This window comes from Balaenoptera musculus, chromosome 5, assembly GCF_009873245.2.
Source record: "Balaenoptera musculus isolate JJ_BM4_2016_0621 chromosome 5, mBalMus1.pri.v3, whole genome shotgun sequence".
Classification (NCBI taxonomy): domain Eukaryota; kingdom Metazoa; phylum Chordata; class Mammalia; order Artiodactyla; family Balaenopteridae; genus Balaenoptera; species Balaenoptera musculus.
In genome coordinates, this window is record NC_045789.1 from 17,434,190 (window position 1) to 17,451,700 (window position 17,511).

The window sequence follows — 17,511 nt, forward strand, 5'->3', positions numbered from 1 at the left end:
TGTCCAACACCAGAATTTTAGCTCCATTAGGGATGGAATTACATCTATTCTTTCTCTCTGTGGTTAACCCAGTTCCTAGCACCGTGCCTGGTATCCTAATGGTATTCAGCATTTTTAAAATAGATAGATGAAAAAACTTGGTGTTTGAAGGAGGAGGAACGGTCAAATGTGTTAAGCTTTATGATTTGGCAGAAGGATGGATGTTAGTATAATTAAGTATTTCAGGGAATAGATAGGTTTGGTGTTAAAGACGAGATAATCATGCAACATATTGTGGCTGATATACCTGTATACACCTACTATGGACTAAAATGTGTCCTTAATCCCCAAAGTGTTGGTATTTGGAGGTGAGACTTTGTTGAAGTAATTAGACTTAGATTAGGTCATGAGGGTGGGACCCTCATGTTGGGATTTTTAGTGCTCTTTTAGGAGACACCAGAGAATTCATTCTCTGTCTTTGTCCCCACCATGTGAGGACAAAGCAAGTAGGCAGCCAGCTGCAAGCCAGAAAGAGTCCTCACTAGAACCTAACCATGCTGGCACCCTGATCTTGGACTCTCCAGCCTCCAGAACTGTGAGTTCTGTTGTTTAAGCCACTCAGCCTATGGTATTTTGCTATGGCAATCTGAGCTGACCAATAAAACATTCAAGTGAAGTTATCTAGTAAGCAATTTGATATGTAGACCTGATGCCTAGAAGAAAGAAATAATTGGATATTTTAAATAAATGTATATCTTCAATATATAAATTATAATCAAAACCATGGAAATGAATAATATTGCCTTGCTAGTATGTATATAGAATGAGATAAAAATAGGTTTAAACAGAACCTTGTTTCACCAATATATCAATATTAAGAGGAAGCAAAAATGAAAAGAGGTCCTGCAAACAGGACTAAGAAAGAGAGGCTAGAGAAGAAAACAACTGTGAAAGCCAAGAAAAGGGCATTTCTAAGAGGAAGCTCTAGTCAGTGTCAACTACTGATAGGAATATTCACAGAAAGCCTGAAACCTGTAATTTAGGAAAATGAGAAAGTGACCTAAATAGATACCCTGTATAACTACTGAGGAATGTTGAAATCTCACTTCATATTTTTATACCACATTCATGGTGATAACAGTCTAATTGATTATATGAATAATTTTGCACATAGGCTGAGGATCCTGGGCACAGGTACAAACAAAGATAGATACTCATATTCATCCAGGGTTTGGAGTTTTGCTAGATGTGTTTGACAAAAAGATAGGAATAAGGCAGAGAGATAGTAAAAATATTTCCAATATATAGACCACCGAATCTGGGACAGAATATTAATTTGGGCAGAGACAAGAAGGGATTGATGCATCAGGAGAATTAGAGGGATGAATTGAAGTGTAGATATTGAAGGGACAGGGAAAAGCAAATAAAAAGGAAAGAAAAATCGGTCAGAGAATGGAAAGTTTGAATTTAATATTTCAGAAGTGAAGGGGCTTCGGGTTATAACAAGTACTAACGTATGACGGAAAGAGAGTGTGACTGTATAATCTTGTTGAAAATGAGAAAATTTAAAAAACAGAGTTTTGAGTTGAACCATCTGGTTTGAATAATGTCTCCCCAAAATTCATTTCCATCTGGAGCTTATGAATGTGACCTTATTTGTAAATAAGGTCCTTGCAGATGTAAAGTTAAGATGAGGCTGTGCTGGAATAGGGTGGGCCTTAAATCTAATACGATTGACTTCCTTATAATAAGAGGGAAATTCAGATATAGAGACACAGACAAGCATCTTCCACGTGAAGATGGAACAGAGATTGGAGTGATGCATCTGCAAGTCAGAGAGTGCCAAGGACTGCTGGCAGCCAACAGGAGCTAGAAGAGGTGAGCTAGGAAGAATTCTTCCCCAAAAACTTCTGATAGAGTATGGCCCTCCCAACACCTTGACTTTTGACTTCTAGCCTCCAGAACTGTGAGAGAATAAATTTCTGTTGTTCTAAGCCACCCAAATTGTGGTAATTCGTTATGGCACCAGTAGGAAATTAAAACCCCATCTATATAAATATAAAATTTATTCAGTAGAATGGCAGGACTGAGATGGAGAAGTAAATTATGAGTCTGACTCAAAACTAAGGACTGCAGATTAATGGGCATAGATATAGACTAATGATTAGAACATAGTGGTTTACTAAAGAAACTAAGGTTGGGTAAGTTGGATGGACATATGTGTTTTTGTTTTTGCTTTTAAATATTTATTTATTTAGGCTGTGCCAGATCTTAGTTGCAGCACTCGTGATCTTTGTTGTGGCATGTGGGATCTTTTTTTTTTTTTTAGTTGTGGCATGCAGACTTCTTAGTTGTGACATATGAACTCTCAGTTGTGGCATGTATGTGGGATCTAGTTCCCCGACCAGGGATCAAACCCAGATTCCCTGCATTGGGAGCACAGAGTCTTACCCACTGGACCACCAGGGAAGTCCCAGACATAGGTTTTAAAACAACTAATTCCATCAATGCCTAGTTTGAGGGCCTTCAGAAATTCTGCAAGGAGTTCATTAAGGCTTGACTTTATCGTTCTAAAATAATCTTACTCCAATATAGCAGGACAGTGAAAACATTAATTTCCCCCCAAGTTCTCTTTACCTATTTAAAGAGAAGCAGGCTCAGATGATTGGAAGAGCTCTTCTATCTTCCAGAAAAATTCAGACTCACTAAAACTGATTTGGGAAAGACACAATCTATGTTAGATTCAATGTACAAATTAAATCTCATATGCCTCGTAGATAAAATTTACTTTTGTTTTATTTTTTCATTTTTATCTTGTCTTCCTTTTTTATTATTGAGATAACTTTTTTATAACATGTAAGTTTAATTTTCATGTGTACGATGTTATCTTTCTACTTTTATATACACTACAACATGCTCACCACCAAAAATTTAGTTTTCATAATACAGTTGAACTCCTTTACTCATTTTGCCCTCCCCTCTCCCTTCCCTCTGGTAACCAACATTCTGTTCTCTGTATCTACATGTTTGTTTTGGTTTGTTTTGGTTTGGTTTGTTCATTTATTTTTGTTTGTTTTTTATATTCAATATATGAGTAAAATCATATGGTATTTGTCTTTTTCTGTCTGACTTATTTCACTTAGCATATTACCCTTAAGGTATATCCATGTTGTGACAAATTGTAAGATTTCATCTTTTTTATGGCTGGGTAGTAGTATGTGTGTGTGTGTGTGTGTATGTATATATATATATATATATATATATATACATACACACACACACACACTGTTCTTTATCCATTCATCTGTTGATGGACACTTAGGTTGTTTCCATATCTTGGCTATTGTAAGTAAATAATGCTACTGTGAACATTAGGGTACATATATCTTTTTGAATTAGTGTTTTCCTATTCTTTGGATAAGTACCCAGAAGTGGAAGAGCCGGATAATATGGTAATGCTGTTCTTAATATTCTGAGGAACTTCCATACTGTTCTCCGTAGTGGTTGCACCAATTTATATTCCCACCAATAGGATGTAAGTGTTTCCCTTTCTCCACATCCTAGCCAACATTTGTTATTTGTGGTCTTTTTGATAATAGCCATTCTAACAGTTGTGATGTGATATCTCACTGTAGTTTTGATTTGCATTTTTCTAATAATTAGTGATGTTGAACATCTTTTCATGTACCTGTTGATCACCTGTACATTTTCTTTTGAAAGATGTCTATTCGGGTCCTCTGCCCATTTTCCAGTTGGGTTGTTTGAATATTTTGCTGTTGAATTGTATGAGTTCTGTGCATATTTTGGATATTAACCCCTTAAAGATACATGATTTGCAAATATCGTCTCTCATTTGTTAGGTTGTCTTTTAATTTAACTTTTTTAAAAAAAATACCTTTTTACACAACATTGTTGATCAACTATACTCCAAGATAAAATAAAAATGTAAAAAAAAGAAAATACCTTTTTAAAACCATTTAAAAATGTAAAAAAAAGAAAATACCTTTTTAAAACTTCTGATTATAAGTACATGGTAAAGGTAAATCAGTCAGACAGTAGTAAAAGCAATGAAGAGGAAAGTGAAAATTCACTTGTAATTTCATTATAAAAGTTTTTCCATAAACAATATAGCTTAAATCTATTTCTACCTTGATACATGTATCATTTTAAATAATACAAAATATTCAGTTATATAAAGCACTATAATTTAATTAGATGTTATTTTTCTAAGTATTGTTATAAGCATAACTTTATATATATATATATATATATATATACACACACACATATGTGTGTGTGTGTGTGTATATATATTTATTTATTCATTTATTTTTTCTTTTTACCTGACAACAACCTTAGGGAAAAAAATTCAATGCAATAGAGTTATTGACTCAGTATGTTAGTCAGAATGTACTAACTACTGTAACAAACAACCTCAAAAGTCAGTGGCTTCACACCATAAAATTTTTTCTTGGTCATGCACCAGTCTGTCATGAATAAAGCAGATTTCCAAGTGGTGTCTTAGAGCCTGTGGCTCCTCCTCTCTCATCACTCTGCATTCCCTAGGTAGGTAAGCTCCTCTGGTGAATTCTCTGCAAAGAAGTATGGGGATCATTTGAGGATTTTTAGGAGTTAGGCTTTGAGGTATCACACATCACTTGTGTCCACATTCCACTGGCTGTAACGCAGTCACAGGGACATACCTAAATAAAAAATGTGGTCTAACTGTGTTCCCCAGAAGAAAGGGAATGTAGCTTTCAGTGAACCCATAGCAGCCTCTGACACAGTGTATCCATCTGATCCCCAAATATCATTTTGTACTTTTTCCGACTTGCCCCTTTCCTAAAGAGATACATTCTGAAGTCCTATACAACTTGAAGTCCAGGATATTGATGTAATATGAGTGTAGTGATCTTTATTAGATCCATGTATATCTACTCCGGTCTGATGCTCTTGAAATAGAGCTTTAGCTCCCCCTACACCCAATATACAGTAGCACAGTTGGGACAGGATGACCACAACAGAAAATCGTATTTGAAAAGGGCAGAGTGGGAGATACATAGCAGTTATTGGTATGCAGACATCTAGAAATCTCAGTGGCAGGCTATATAAAAACTCCTTATCATAGGGTAGGGGATGTTCCTTGATGAGACTATGGTTTGCTCTTTGTGTGGAACTCCCTTGTCTAACGGTTTTACCCACTGATAAATTATTATCTTCCATATTCATACCTGAAGTGGTCTGAGGTGAGCAATGAGGAATATGCCCTTATTAGGTCTTCCCTTGTTTCATAGCCTGTTCCTCCTGGTAAAAATTGTGTTCTGAATATTATGTTATCATTCGAATGGCTGGTGGCTTTTAAGTTCAGGCTCATAGTTCCTTTGGCAATAATATTCTCTCAGAAAATTAGTAGATCTCTCTTTGCATCCAGTGAGTTCCACGTGCTGCTAACCACAACCAAGGTTATCTTTTAGGCAGAAATTCTCAAGGCTAATGTTTTGCTTCCTCAAACCCGTGCTGCTTTATCAACATCATGGCAATTATTCTGGCCAACTTAAAATAATAAGTGGGAAGTCCATACATTTAACACAGAAATGATGGTCTCTTTTAAGCTTAGAAGCTTTGCAATATCTTTTGAAAGCTTTTTTCAATCTTATCTTTCACTGTTTAGGTCTAGAATATATAAGGTTTTACAAACTTTTATTGCTCCAAGTCTTTGTACTTTCAAAACTCCTGTCCATATCTAGTAACAAATCAGACAAGACTTTCTTGAGTTTTTCACTTTCTTATAACTTGCCAAAAGCAACCAATAATAACCAACACACACAAACACTCTGATTTTTTCTCTAGAGGTACAAGATCAGTAAGGCATGTGGTCTGCCTTCCAAGCTATCCCAGGCAAGAATTTTGCCAGATATACCATCACAATACAACCTGGGTTTCCACTTTCTCAGCCTCTGATATCAGTTTTCTTGCTGCCAGCCACCTGACCAATTAAGCCAATGCCTCATTAGGTTTCTGCTGTGGCAGCATCATACTTTAAGATAACGATTTGTCTATGTCTGTGTTTGTTATAAACAACCTCCAAATTTTGGTAGATTAACACAAATGTTCATTTTCATCATGCAACCATGCAACATATGGATTCTTTGTTGACCAGCTGTCCTGAGTGGCTCTCTTTCATGCAGTGAATCAGCCACTCAGACACCTTTTTAACTTATAATTCCTCTATTCCTTAGGGCCTTCAGTCCTTTGCTACATTATCATAATTCAACTGATAGACATGAAATAGAGAGTACATAAAAGATTACATGTGATATATTTTAGTCTTCAGGATTTAAAATTGGTGTGTCACTTCTAACCTCTTTCCATTGGCCAAATCTTAGTTGCATGACCATTTAACAGCAGATCTAACATCTAACAGGAAATCTCATCCAGCTATGTGCCCATGAACAAAGGCGAAGCAGGGTTTGTTGAGCATACTTATAGAAACCTCTGACAAAGTACATTTTGGTACTTGTTATCAGAAATATACCAGATTGCCTTCCTATCAGCGTTGTATGAGAGTCCCTTCATGTCTCACAATCACATCTACCTTGGTATTATTAATGTCTTAATTACTGATGTTCTGGAATATGAATGTGCAATTTTATGATTTTTGTAACTTACATTTGATTTTATATGAGTTTGAAACATTTACTGATTATTTGTGATCTGTGTTTGTGATTTTACCTGTTCATTGTTGTTGTGCATTTGGTAATAGGCCATTCAGCTTTTTCTTAATCAGTGTATCGAACTCAGTAACTCAGCTCATTGTGTGTGTGTGTGTGTGTGTGTGTGTGTGTATATATATATTATGTATATATATATATATAATATATATACATTATATATATATATTATCCTTTTTCACTTCTTTTCTATTTTTTTCCTGCATCCAGGGTAAAGGCTTTTCCATAAATTTGTTCACCATTTCTATGAATTCTCTTTCTGTATATCAGTTTAGCTCCTTAGTACTTTTAAAATCATTTTAAAGCTAAAGTATCATTATTTTCATCCTAAATTATTTTCTTAATTCTGCCAATTCACTTTCATGTAATTGACATAAATCTCATCTTTAATCTCTTATTTATTAAACAAATCCTTTAATTTCCAAGTAATTCAAAGAAATTATATATTTAAAAAAAAATAAATCTCCTTCTAGATTATGATTCTCATCTAGCATTAACTGGCCTTGTAAACTACAACTTTTTTGTTTTAAAATATCGTCTACGTTTATTTACATTAGAACTGGAATATCACTCTTTCGGCCTGCATTTGATCCCCAAAATTGTATGTACACAGATTCTATTTTAATCTCCTTCATTTTTTTTTTCTGAGTGCAATTTAAAACCTCCCGTAAAATATTCACACAGGATTTTGTGGATTCATCTGATCAATTCTGTCTTTCAGCTGTCTGCGGAAGATAGGATAATGAATAATAATATTTAGGAGAGCTTCTACATTTGTTAAACCCACTTAATTTTGGAAAGTACTGTTATGTTAAGTTAGGGTAACTTATTCTATCACTTAATGTATAAAGTTATTTTGGTGAGAGAAGACCCAGGCTATTTTAATGATGATCCATATTTTTCTTTATAAAGTTACCTTTATATTTGCTGCTGTTGAGCCACAGTTACAGAAAATGGTTCTTAGGAGACAGTTTCTTGAGGATGGCCAATTCTGAAGTCTGTACTTCTCAAACTGAGTTGCAAAAAACGAAGAAAACCCCCTGGTTTTGACACTTCTTACATAATACTGAGTTCAGCTTGAGGGCTTTAAGTAAAACTATTATTCAAGAAGACAATGTGATTTTATTAGATATTTATGTGAAGGAAAACATATCTTTCTACATTGACATATTTGAATGGTATGTCATATATATGTATATGTAGGTATGTATATATATATATCCACACACACACACACACATACTCTGCCTCTTATTAAAGGTGATAAAGCCGAATTCTTTGACTCATAACTGGGAAAGTGGACAATGATCCCTCCTAACTCATACAAACGTAGTTGAATAATTGGGTATCATTTTTAGGAGATTGGCTCTATTAGTTATCTCTTCTATGTAATAAACTGCTCAAAATTTGGTGGCTTAAAATAGGAGCAATCATTTATGAATTTCATGAATCTGAAATTGTGGCAAATTTCAGAAGGATGGTTCATCATTGCTCTCTGTAAATATCAACAGGGGTGGCTTAACTAGAAGCTGGAGAATCCACTTTTCAGATGGTTGATCTATATAGCTGGCAAGTTAATGAGCCTGTCATCAGGGAGCTCAGCTAGGCCTGTAGTCCAGAAGGTATTGGGTCTTCTCCATGTAGACCTCTCCATTAGCTGCTTGTGTTTCCTCACAGCATGGTAATAGGTTCTCAAGAACAAATATTCAAGAAAATCAGTCAGAAGTTGTATCAACATTTATGACATAAACTCAGAAGTCATACTTTTGCCATAGACATAATCATATCCAGATTCAAGGAGAGGGAATGTAGACCATACCTCTTAATGGAAGAAAGGTTAAAGTCATATCGTAGGAGAGAATGTGGAATGGGAGATATGGTTGTGGCTATTTTGGGAAAATACTATCACCCAAGTTATCAAGATAATCTCACTAATAGCCTTGGTCTCAGATCTATAAGACTTAATAGAGGAGGAACTTCAAGATGGCAGAAGAGTAAGACGTGGAGATCACCTTCTTCCCCACAAATACATCAGAAATACATCTACATGTGGAACAACTCCTACAGAACACCTACTGAATGCTGGCAGAAGACCTCAGACCTCCCAAAAGGCAAGAAAATCCCCACGTGGCTGGGTAGGGCAAAAGAAAAAAGAAAAAACAGCGACAAAAGGATAGGGACAGGACCTGCACCAGTGGGAGGGAGCTGTGAAGGAGGAAAGGTTTCCACACACTAGGAAGCCCCTTCGTGGGTGGAGACTGTGGTTGGCAGAGGGGGGAAGCTTCAGAGCCACGGAGGAGAGCGCAGCAACAGGGGTGCAGAAGGCAAAGCAGAGAGATTCCTGCACACATGATCGATGCTGACCAGCACTCACCAGCCCGAGAGGCTTGTCTGCTCCCCCGCCGGGGCGGGCGGGGGCTGGGAGCTGAGGCTCGGGCTTCGGTCGGATCCCAGGGAGAGGACTGGGGTTGGTGGCGTGAACACAGCCTGAAGGGGGCTAGTGCACCACAGCTAGCTGGGAGGGAGTCTGGGAAAAGGTCTGGAGCTGCCGAAGAGGCAAGAGACTTTCTTGCCTCTTTGTTTCCTGGTGCGCAAGGAGAGGGGATTAAGAGCGCTGCTTAAAGGAGCTCCAGAGACAGGTGCGAGCTGCGGCTATCAGCGCGGACCCCAGAGACGGGCATGAGACGCTAAGGCTGCTGCTGCAACCACGAAGAAGCCTGTGTGCGAGCACAGTTCACTCTCCACATCTCCCCTCCTGGGAGCCTGTGCAGCCCGCCACTGCCAGGGTCCCGTGATCCACGGACAACTTCCCTGGGAGAACACATGGCGCACCTCAGGCTGGTGCAACGTCAAGCCAGCGTCTGCCACCGCAGGCTCTCAGCGCATCCTGTACCCCTCCCTCCCCCCGGCCTGAGTGAGCCAGAGCTCCCTAATCAGCTTCTACTTTAACCCTGTCCTGTGAGGAGGGTCTACAGGCAGAGGCAGGTCCAAATCCAAAGCTGAACCCCAGGAGCTGTGCGAACAAAGAAGAGAAAGGGAAATTTCTCCCAGCAGCCTCAGGAGCAGTGGATTAAATCTCCACAATCAATTTGATATACGCTGCATCTGCGGAATACCTGAATAGACAACGAATCATCCCAAATTCAGGAGGTGGACTTTGGGAGCAATGATATATACATTTTTTTCCCTTTTTCTCTTTTTGTGAGTGTGTATGTGTATGCTTCTTGTGTGATTTTGTCAGTATAGCTTTGCTTTTACCATTTATCCTAGGGTTCTGTCTATCCGTGTTTTGTTTTTTGTTTCTTGTTTTTAGTATAGTATTTAGCACTTGCTATCATTGGTGGATTTGTTTTTTGGTTTGGTTGCTCTCTTCTTTCTTTCTTTTTTTTTTTTATTACTTAAAGAATTTTTTTCACAATTGTTTTTTATTTTTTATTTTAATAACTTTGTTTTATTTTATTTTACTTTATTTTAGTTTATTTTATCTTCTTTCTTTTTTTTTTCTCCCTTTTATTCTGAGCCGTGTGGATGACAGGGTCTTGGTGCACCAGCCAGGCGTCAGGACTGTTCCTCTGAGGTGGGAGAGCCAAGTTCAGGACATTGGTCCACAAGAGACCTCCCAGCTCCACATAATATCAAATGGCGAAAATCACCCAGAGATCTCCATCTCAACACCAAGACCCAGATCCACTCAATGAACAGCAAGCTACAGTGCTGGACACCCTATACCAAACAACTAGCAAGACAGGAACACAACCGCATCCATTAGCAGAGAGGCTGCCTAAAATCATAATAAGGCCACAGACACCCCAAAACACACCACCAGATGTGGACCTGCCCACCAGAAAGACAAGAACCAGCCTCATCCACCAGAACACAGGCACTACTCCCCTCCACCAGGAAGCCTACACAACCCACTGACCAACCTTAGCCACTGGGGACAGACACCAAAAACAACAGGAATGACGAACCTGCAGCCTGCGAAAAGGATACCCCAACCACAGTGAGTTAAGCAAAATGAGAAGACAGAGAAACACACAGAAGATGAAGGAGCAAGGCAAAAACCCACCAGAACAAACAAATGAAGAGGAAATAGGCAGTCTACGTGAAAAAGAATTCAGAGTAATGATAGTAAAGATGATCCAAAATCTTGGAAATAGAAAGGAGAAAATACAAGAATCATTTAACAAGACCTAGAAGAACTAAAGAGCAAACAAACAATGATGAACAACACAATAAATGAAATTAAAAATTCTCTAGAAGGAATTAATAGAAGAATAACTGAGGCAGAAGAATGGATAAGTGACTTGGAAGATAAAATAGTGGAAATAACTACTGCAGAGCAGAATAAAGAAAAAAGAATGAAAAGAATTGAGGACAGTCTCAGAGTCCTCTGGGACAACATTAAATGCACCAACATTCGAATTATAGGGGTCCCAGAAGAAGAAGAGAAAAAGAAAGGGACTAAGAAAATATTTGAAGAGATTATAGTTGAAAACTTCCCTAATATGGGGACAGAAATAGTCAGTCAAGTCCAGGAAGCGCAGAGGGTCCCATACGGGATAAATTCAAGGAGAAACACGCCAAGACACATATTAATCAAACTATCAAAAATTAATACAAAGAAAAAATATTAAAATCAGCAAGGGAGAAACAACAAATAACACACAAGGGAATCTCCATAAGGTTAACAGCTGATCTTTCATCAGAAACTCTGCAAGCCAGAAGGGAGTGGCAAGACATATTTAAAGTGATGAAGGAGAAAAACGTACAACCAAGATCACTCTACCCGGCAAGGACCTCATTCAGATTTGATGGAGAAATTAAAACGTTTACAGACAAGCAAAAGCTAAGAGAATTCAGCACCACCAAACCAGCTTGACAACAAATGCTAAAGGAACTTCTCTAGGCAGGAAACACAAGAGAAGGAAAACACCTACAATAACAAACCCAAAACAATTAAGAAAATGGTAATAGGAACATACATATTGATAATTACCTTAAATGTAAATGGATTAATGCTCCAACCAAAAGACATAGACAGGCTGAATGGATAAAAAAACAAGACCCATATATATGCTGTCTACAAGAGACCCACTTCAAACCTAGGGACACATACAGACTGAAAGTGAGGGGATGGAAAAAGATATTCCATGCAAATGGAAATCAAAGGAAAGCTAAAGTAGCAATTCTCATATCAGACAAAATAGACTTTAAAACAAAGACTATTACAACAGACAAAGAAGAACACTACATAATGATCAAGGGATCAATCCAAGAAGAAGATATAACAATTGTAAATATTTATGCACCCCAAATAGGAGCACCTCAATACATAAGGAAAATACTAACAGCCATAAAAGGGGAAATCAACAGTAACACAATCATAGTAGGGGACTTTAACACCCCACTTTCACCAAGGGACAGATCATCCAAAATGAAAATAAATAAGGAAACACAAGCTTTAAATGATACATTAAACAAGATGGACTTAATTGACATTTATAGGACATTTCATCCAAAAACAACAGAATACACATTCTTCTCAAGTGCTTATGGAACATTCTCCAGGATAGATCATATCTTGGGTCACATATCAAACCTTGGTAAATTTAAGAAAATTGAAATCGTATCAAGTATCTTTTCTGACCACAATGCTATGAGACTAGATATCAAATACAGGAAAAAATCTGTAAAACATACAAACACATGGAGGCTAAACAATACAGTACTTAATAACCAAGACATCACTGAAGAAATAAAAGAGGAAATCAAAAAATACCTAGAAACAAATGACAATGAAAACACGATGACCCAAAGCCTATGGGATGCAGCAAAAGCAGTTCTAAGAGGGAAGTTTATAGCAATACAATCCTACCTTAAGAAACAAGAAACGTCTCAAATATACTACCTAACCTTACACCTAAAGCAATTAGAGAAATAAGAACAAAAACCCCAAAGTTAGCAGAAGGAAAGAAATCATAAAGATCAGATCAGAAATAAATGAAAAAGAAATGAAGGAAATGATAGCAAAGATCAATAAAATTAAAGCTGGTTCTTTGACAAGATAAACAAAATTGATAAACCATTAGCTAGACACATCAAGAAAAAAAAATGAGAAGACTCAAGTCAATAGAATTAGAAATGAAAAAGGAAAACTAACAACTGACACTGCAGAAATACAAAGGATCATGAGAGATTACTACCAGCAACTATATGCCAATAAAATGGACAACCTGGAAGAAATGGACAAATTCTTAGAAACACAAAACCATGTGGTACTGAACCAGGAAGAAATAGAAAATATGAACAGACCAATCACAAGCACTGAAATTGAAACTGTGATTAAAAATCTTCCAACAAACAAAAGCCCAGGACCAGATGGCTTCACAGGGGAATTCTGTCAAACATTTAGAGAAGAGCTAACACCTATCCTTCTCAAACACTTCCAAAATATAGCAGAAGGAGGAAAACTGCGAAACTCATCCTACGGGGCCACCATCACCCTGATACCAAAACCACACATAGATGTCACAAAGAAAGAAAACTACAGGCCAATAGCACTGATGAATACAGATGCAAAAATCCTCAACAAAAATACTAGCAAACAGAATCCAACAGCACATTAAAAGGATCATACACCATTATCAAGTGGGTTTTATCCCAGGACTGCAAGGATTCTTCAATATACACAAAACAATCAATGTGATACACCATATTAACAAATTGAAGTAGAAAAACCATATGATCATCTCAATAGATGCAGAGAAAGATTTCGACAAAATTCAACACCCATTTATGATAAAAACCCTCCAGAAAGTAGGCATAAAGGGAACTTTCCTCAACACAATAAAGGACATATATGACAAACCCACAGCCAACATTGTCCTCAATGGTGAAAAACTGAAACCATTTCCACTAAGATCAGGAACAAGACAAGGTTGCCCACTCTCACCACTATTATTCCACATAGTTTTGGAAGTTTTAGCCACAGCAATCAGAGAAGAAAAAGAAATAAAAGGAATCCAGGGGCTTCCCTGCACAGTGGTTGGGAATCTGCCTGCCAATGCAGGGGACACAGGTTTGAGCCCTGGTCTGGGAAGATCCCATATGCCGTGGAGCAACTAGGCCCGTGAGCCACAATTACTGAGCCTGCGCGTCTGGAGCCTGTGCTCCGCAACATGAGAGGCCGCGATAGTGAGAGGCCCGCGCACCGTGATGAAGAGTGGCCCCCGCTTGCCGCAGCTAGAGAAAGCCCTCGCACAGAAACGAAGACCCAACACAGCCAAAAATAAAATAAATAAATAAATAAATAAATAAATAAATAAATAAATAAATAAAATTTAAAACCTATGCTGAGTAAAGTTAAAAAAAAAAGGAATCCAAATCCGAAAAGAAGAAGTAAAGCTGTCACTGTTTGCAGATGACATGATACTATACATAGAGAATCGTAAAGATGCCACCAGAAAACTACTAGAGCTAATCAGTGAATTTGGTATAGTAGCAGGATACAAAATTAATGCACAGAAATCTCTTGCATTCCTATACACTAATGATGAAAAATCTGAAAGTGAAATTAAGAAAACACTCCCATTTACCATTGCAACAAAAAGAATAAAATATGTAGGAATAAACCTGCCTAAGGAGACAAAATCCCTGTATGCAGAAAATTATAAGACACTGATGAAAGAAATTAAAGATGATACAAATAGATGGAGAGATATACCATGGTCTTGGATTGGAAGAATCAACATTGTGAAAATGACTCTACTACCCAAAGCAATCTACAGATTCAATGCAATACCTATCAAATTACCAATGGCATTTATCACAGAACTAGAACAAAAAATTTCACAATGTGTATGAAAACACAAAAGACCCCGAATAGCCAAAGCAATCTTGAGAACGAAAAATGGAGCTGGAGGAATCAGGCTCCCTTACTTCAGACTCTACTACAAAGCTACAGTAATCAAGACAATATGGTACTGGCACAAAAACAGAAATATAGATCAATGGAACAGGATAGAAAGCCCAGCGAGAAACCCATGCATGTATGGTCACCTTATCTTTGATAAAGGAGGCAAGAATATACAGTGGAGAAAAGACAGCCTCTTCAATAAGCGGTGCTGGGAAAACTGGACAGCTACATGTAAGAGAATGAAATTAGAATGCTCCCTAACACCATACACAAAAATAAACTCAAAATGGATTAAAGACCTAAATGGAATGCCAGATACTATCAAACTCTTAGAGGAAAACCTAGGCAGAACACTCTATGACATAAATCACAGCAAGATCCTTTTGACCCACCTCCTAGAGAAATGGAAATGAAAACAAAAATAAGCAAATCAGACCTAATGAAATTTAAAAAGCTTTTGCACAGCAAAGGAAACCATAAACCAGACGAAAAGACAACCCTCAGAATGGGAGTAAATATTTGCAAATGAAGCAACTGACAAAGGGTTAATGTCCAAAATTTACAAGCAGCTCATGCAGCTCAATATCAAAAAAACAAACAACCCATTCCAAAAATGGACAGAAGACCTAAATAGACATTTCTCCAAAGAAGATATATAGATTGCCAACAAACACATGAAAGGATGCTCAACATCAATATCATTCATCATTAGAGAAATGGAAATCAAAACTACAATGAGATATCATCTCACACCGGTCAGAATGGCCATCATCAAAAAATCTGCAAACAATAAATGCTGGAGAGGGTGTGGAGAAAAGGGAACCCTCTTGCACTGTTGGTGGGAATGTAAATTGATACAGCCACTATGGAGAACAGTATGGAGGTTCCTTAAAAAACTAACAGTAGAACTACCATAGGACCCAGCAATCCCACTACTGGGCATATACGCAGAGAAAACCATAATTCAAAAAGAGTCATGTACCAAAATGTTCATTGCAGCACTATTTACAATAGCCAGGACATGGAAGCCACCTAAGTGTCCATCAACAGATGAATGGATAAAGAAGATGGACACATATATACAATGGAATATTACTCAGCCTTAAAAAGAAACAAAATTGAGTTATTTGTAGTGAGGTGGATGGACCTAGAGTCTGTCATACAGAGTGAAGTAAGTCAGAAAGAGAAAAACAAATACCGTATGCTAACACATATATATGGAACCTAAAAAAAAAAAAAAAGTCATGAGGAACCTAGGGGCAAGATGGGAATAAAGACCCAGACCTACTAGAGAATGGACCTGAGGATATGGGGAGGGGGAAGTTTAAGCTGGGACAAAGTGAGAGAGTGGCATGGACATATATACACTATCAAACGTAAAATAGATAGCTAGTGGGAAGCAGCTGCATAGCACAGGGAGATCAGCTTGGTGCTTTGTGACCACCTTGAGGGGTGGGATAGGGAAGGTGGGAGGGAGGGATATGCAAGAGGGAAGAGATATGGGGACCTATGTGTATGTATAACTGATTCACTTTGGTATAAAGCAGAAACTAACACACCATTGTAAAGCAATTATACTCCAATAAAGATGTTAAAAAAAAAAGACTTAATAGAAATTTCAATTTGAAATGTACTCGTCAATATTTATTTTTCCAATTTTCTCTCTGTCATCTATTGCTATGAAATGAGAAATTACTTGAACAAAATCATCTTTTTTAATGAAATCTCAATAAATACTCTATATGTAAAACAAATAGTTAATCAAATTTCCTTAGAGTCACTCACTGAGTAGATCCTTATGAGAAAACATGAAATTTAAGTACAAACAAAATCAGGTAAAACATTTTTTTGCTTTATTTGATATCTTTTTTCCCTTTTTTATTTTATAAACTTTATATCTTTGTACTGTGATTTCTATGTGCTTTCTTCCTGCAATATTTGAAAGAATTTAGTATCAATGAAGTATGCATAGAGTTTTTTTTCTATTATTAAACAGAATAACCAAAATCATAATGGAAAAAGATTAAATGTAAATAAAATTTATGTTAAAAGAAGGTAATTTTTTCTTTTCCAGTAGGAGAAAAGTAAGAGTTTATTGCCCTACAACAAACATAAAGAGCGGGTGGGAAGATATCCATATCTGAAGAGACAGAATTTAAGCTTTTTTATTATTGTTGAGTGCATACATGTCCCTATAATCAGGTATCTGATTATACTTATAAAGTGCCAGATTATAGTTAAAAGTACCAGATTATAATTAAGCCCCCAAAATGAGCTCCCATTCTTCAAAAACTTAGAATTCATTTCTATGGGAATTCTATTTTTGAGAATTTCTTAGATTTATTAAAAACACAGAACTCAGTAACAATAGTATCACTTAGAAATTATTTTCATAATCTTTAAAAAATAAATTAGACATGTTAAAATGGTACCATCTGAAACATGTATAGTAAATATACATGAAACCAGTCTGGCTAAATTAAAATGTGGTTTAGATATATGCTTTTAAATACTCAATACACTAAATAATTTGGTAAATCTAATAGTCTGTATGATGAATAACTTAACTGGTATATTTCACTTTGTCACTGGTTCTCTTATGTCATATGTGAATAGGAAAACTCAGGTATTCAATTTAACACGTGCACTTTCTTAACACAGAACTCAAAGAACGTTGAATGTTAAGATTTTGTAATACTGTGGTAACTTCACTTATATTTTTTAAAAAATCTCTATTATTTGGATACAGCCAAAAACCTAGTAGTAGGCAGCCATAATAGACAAATATAAACCCATAGGAAAGTGTCTCAGTCATGTAATCAGAGCCAGTTTACCATTATTTTAGGCAATATTTTATCAAGCTAGAGTAACATTCTCCAAAAA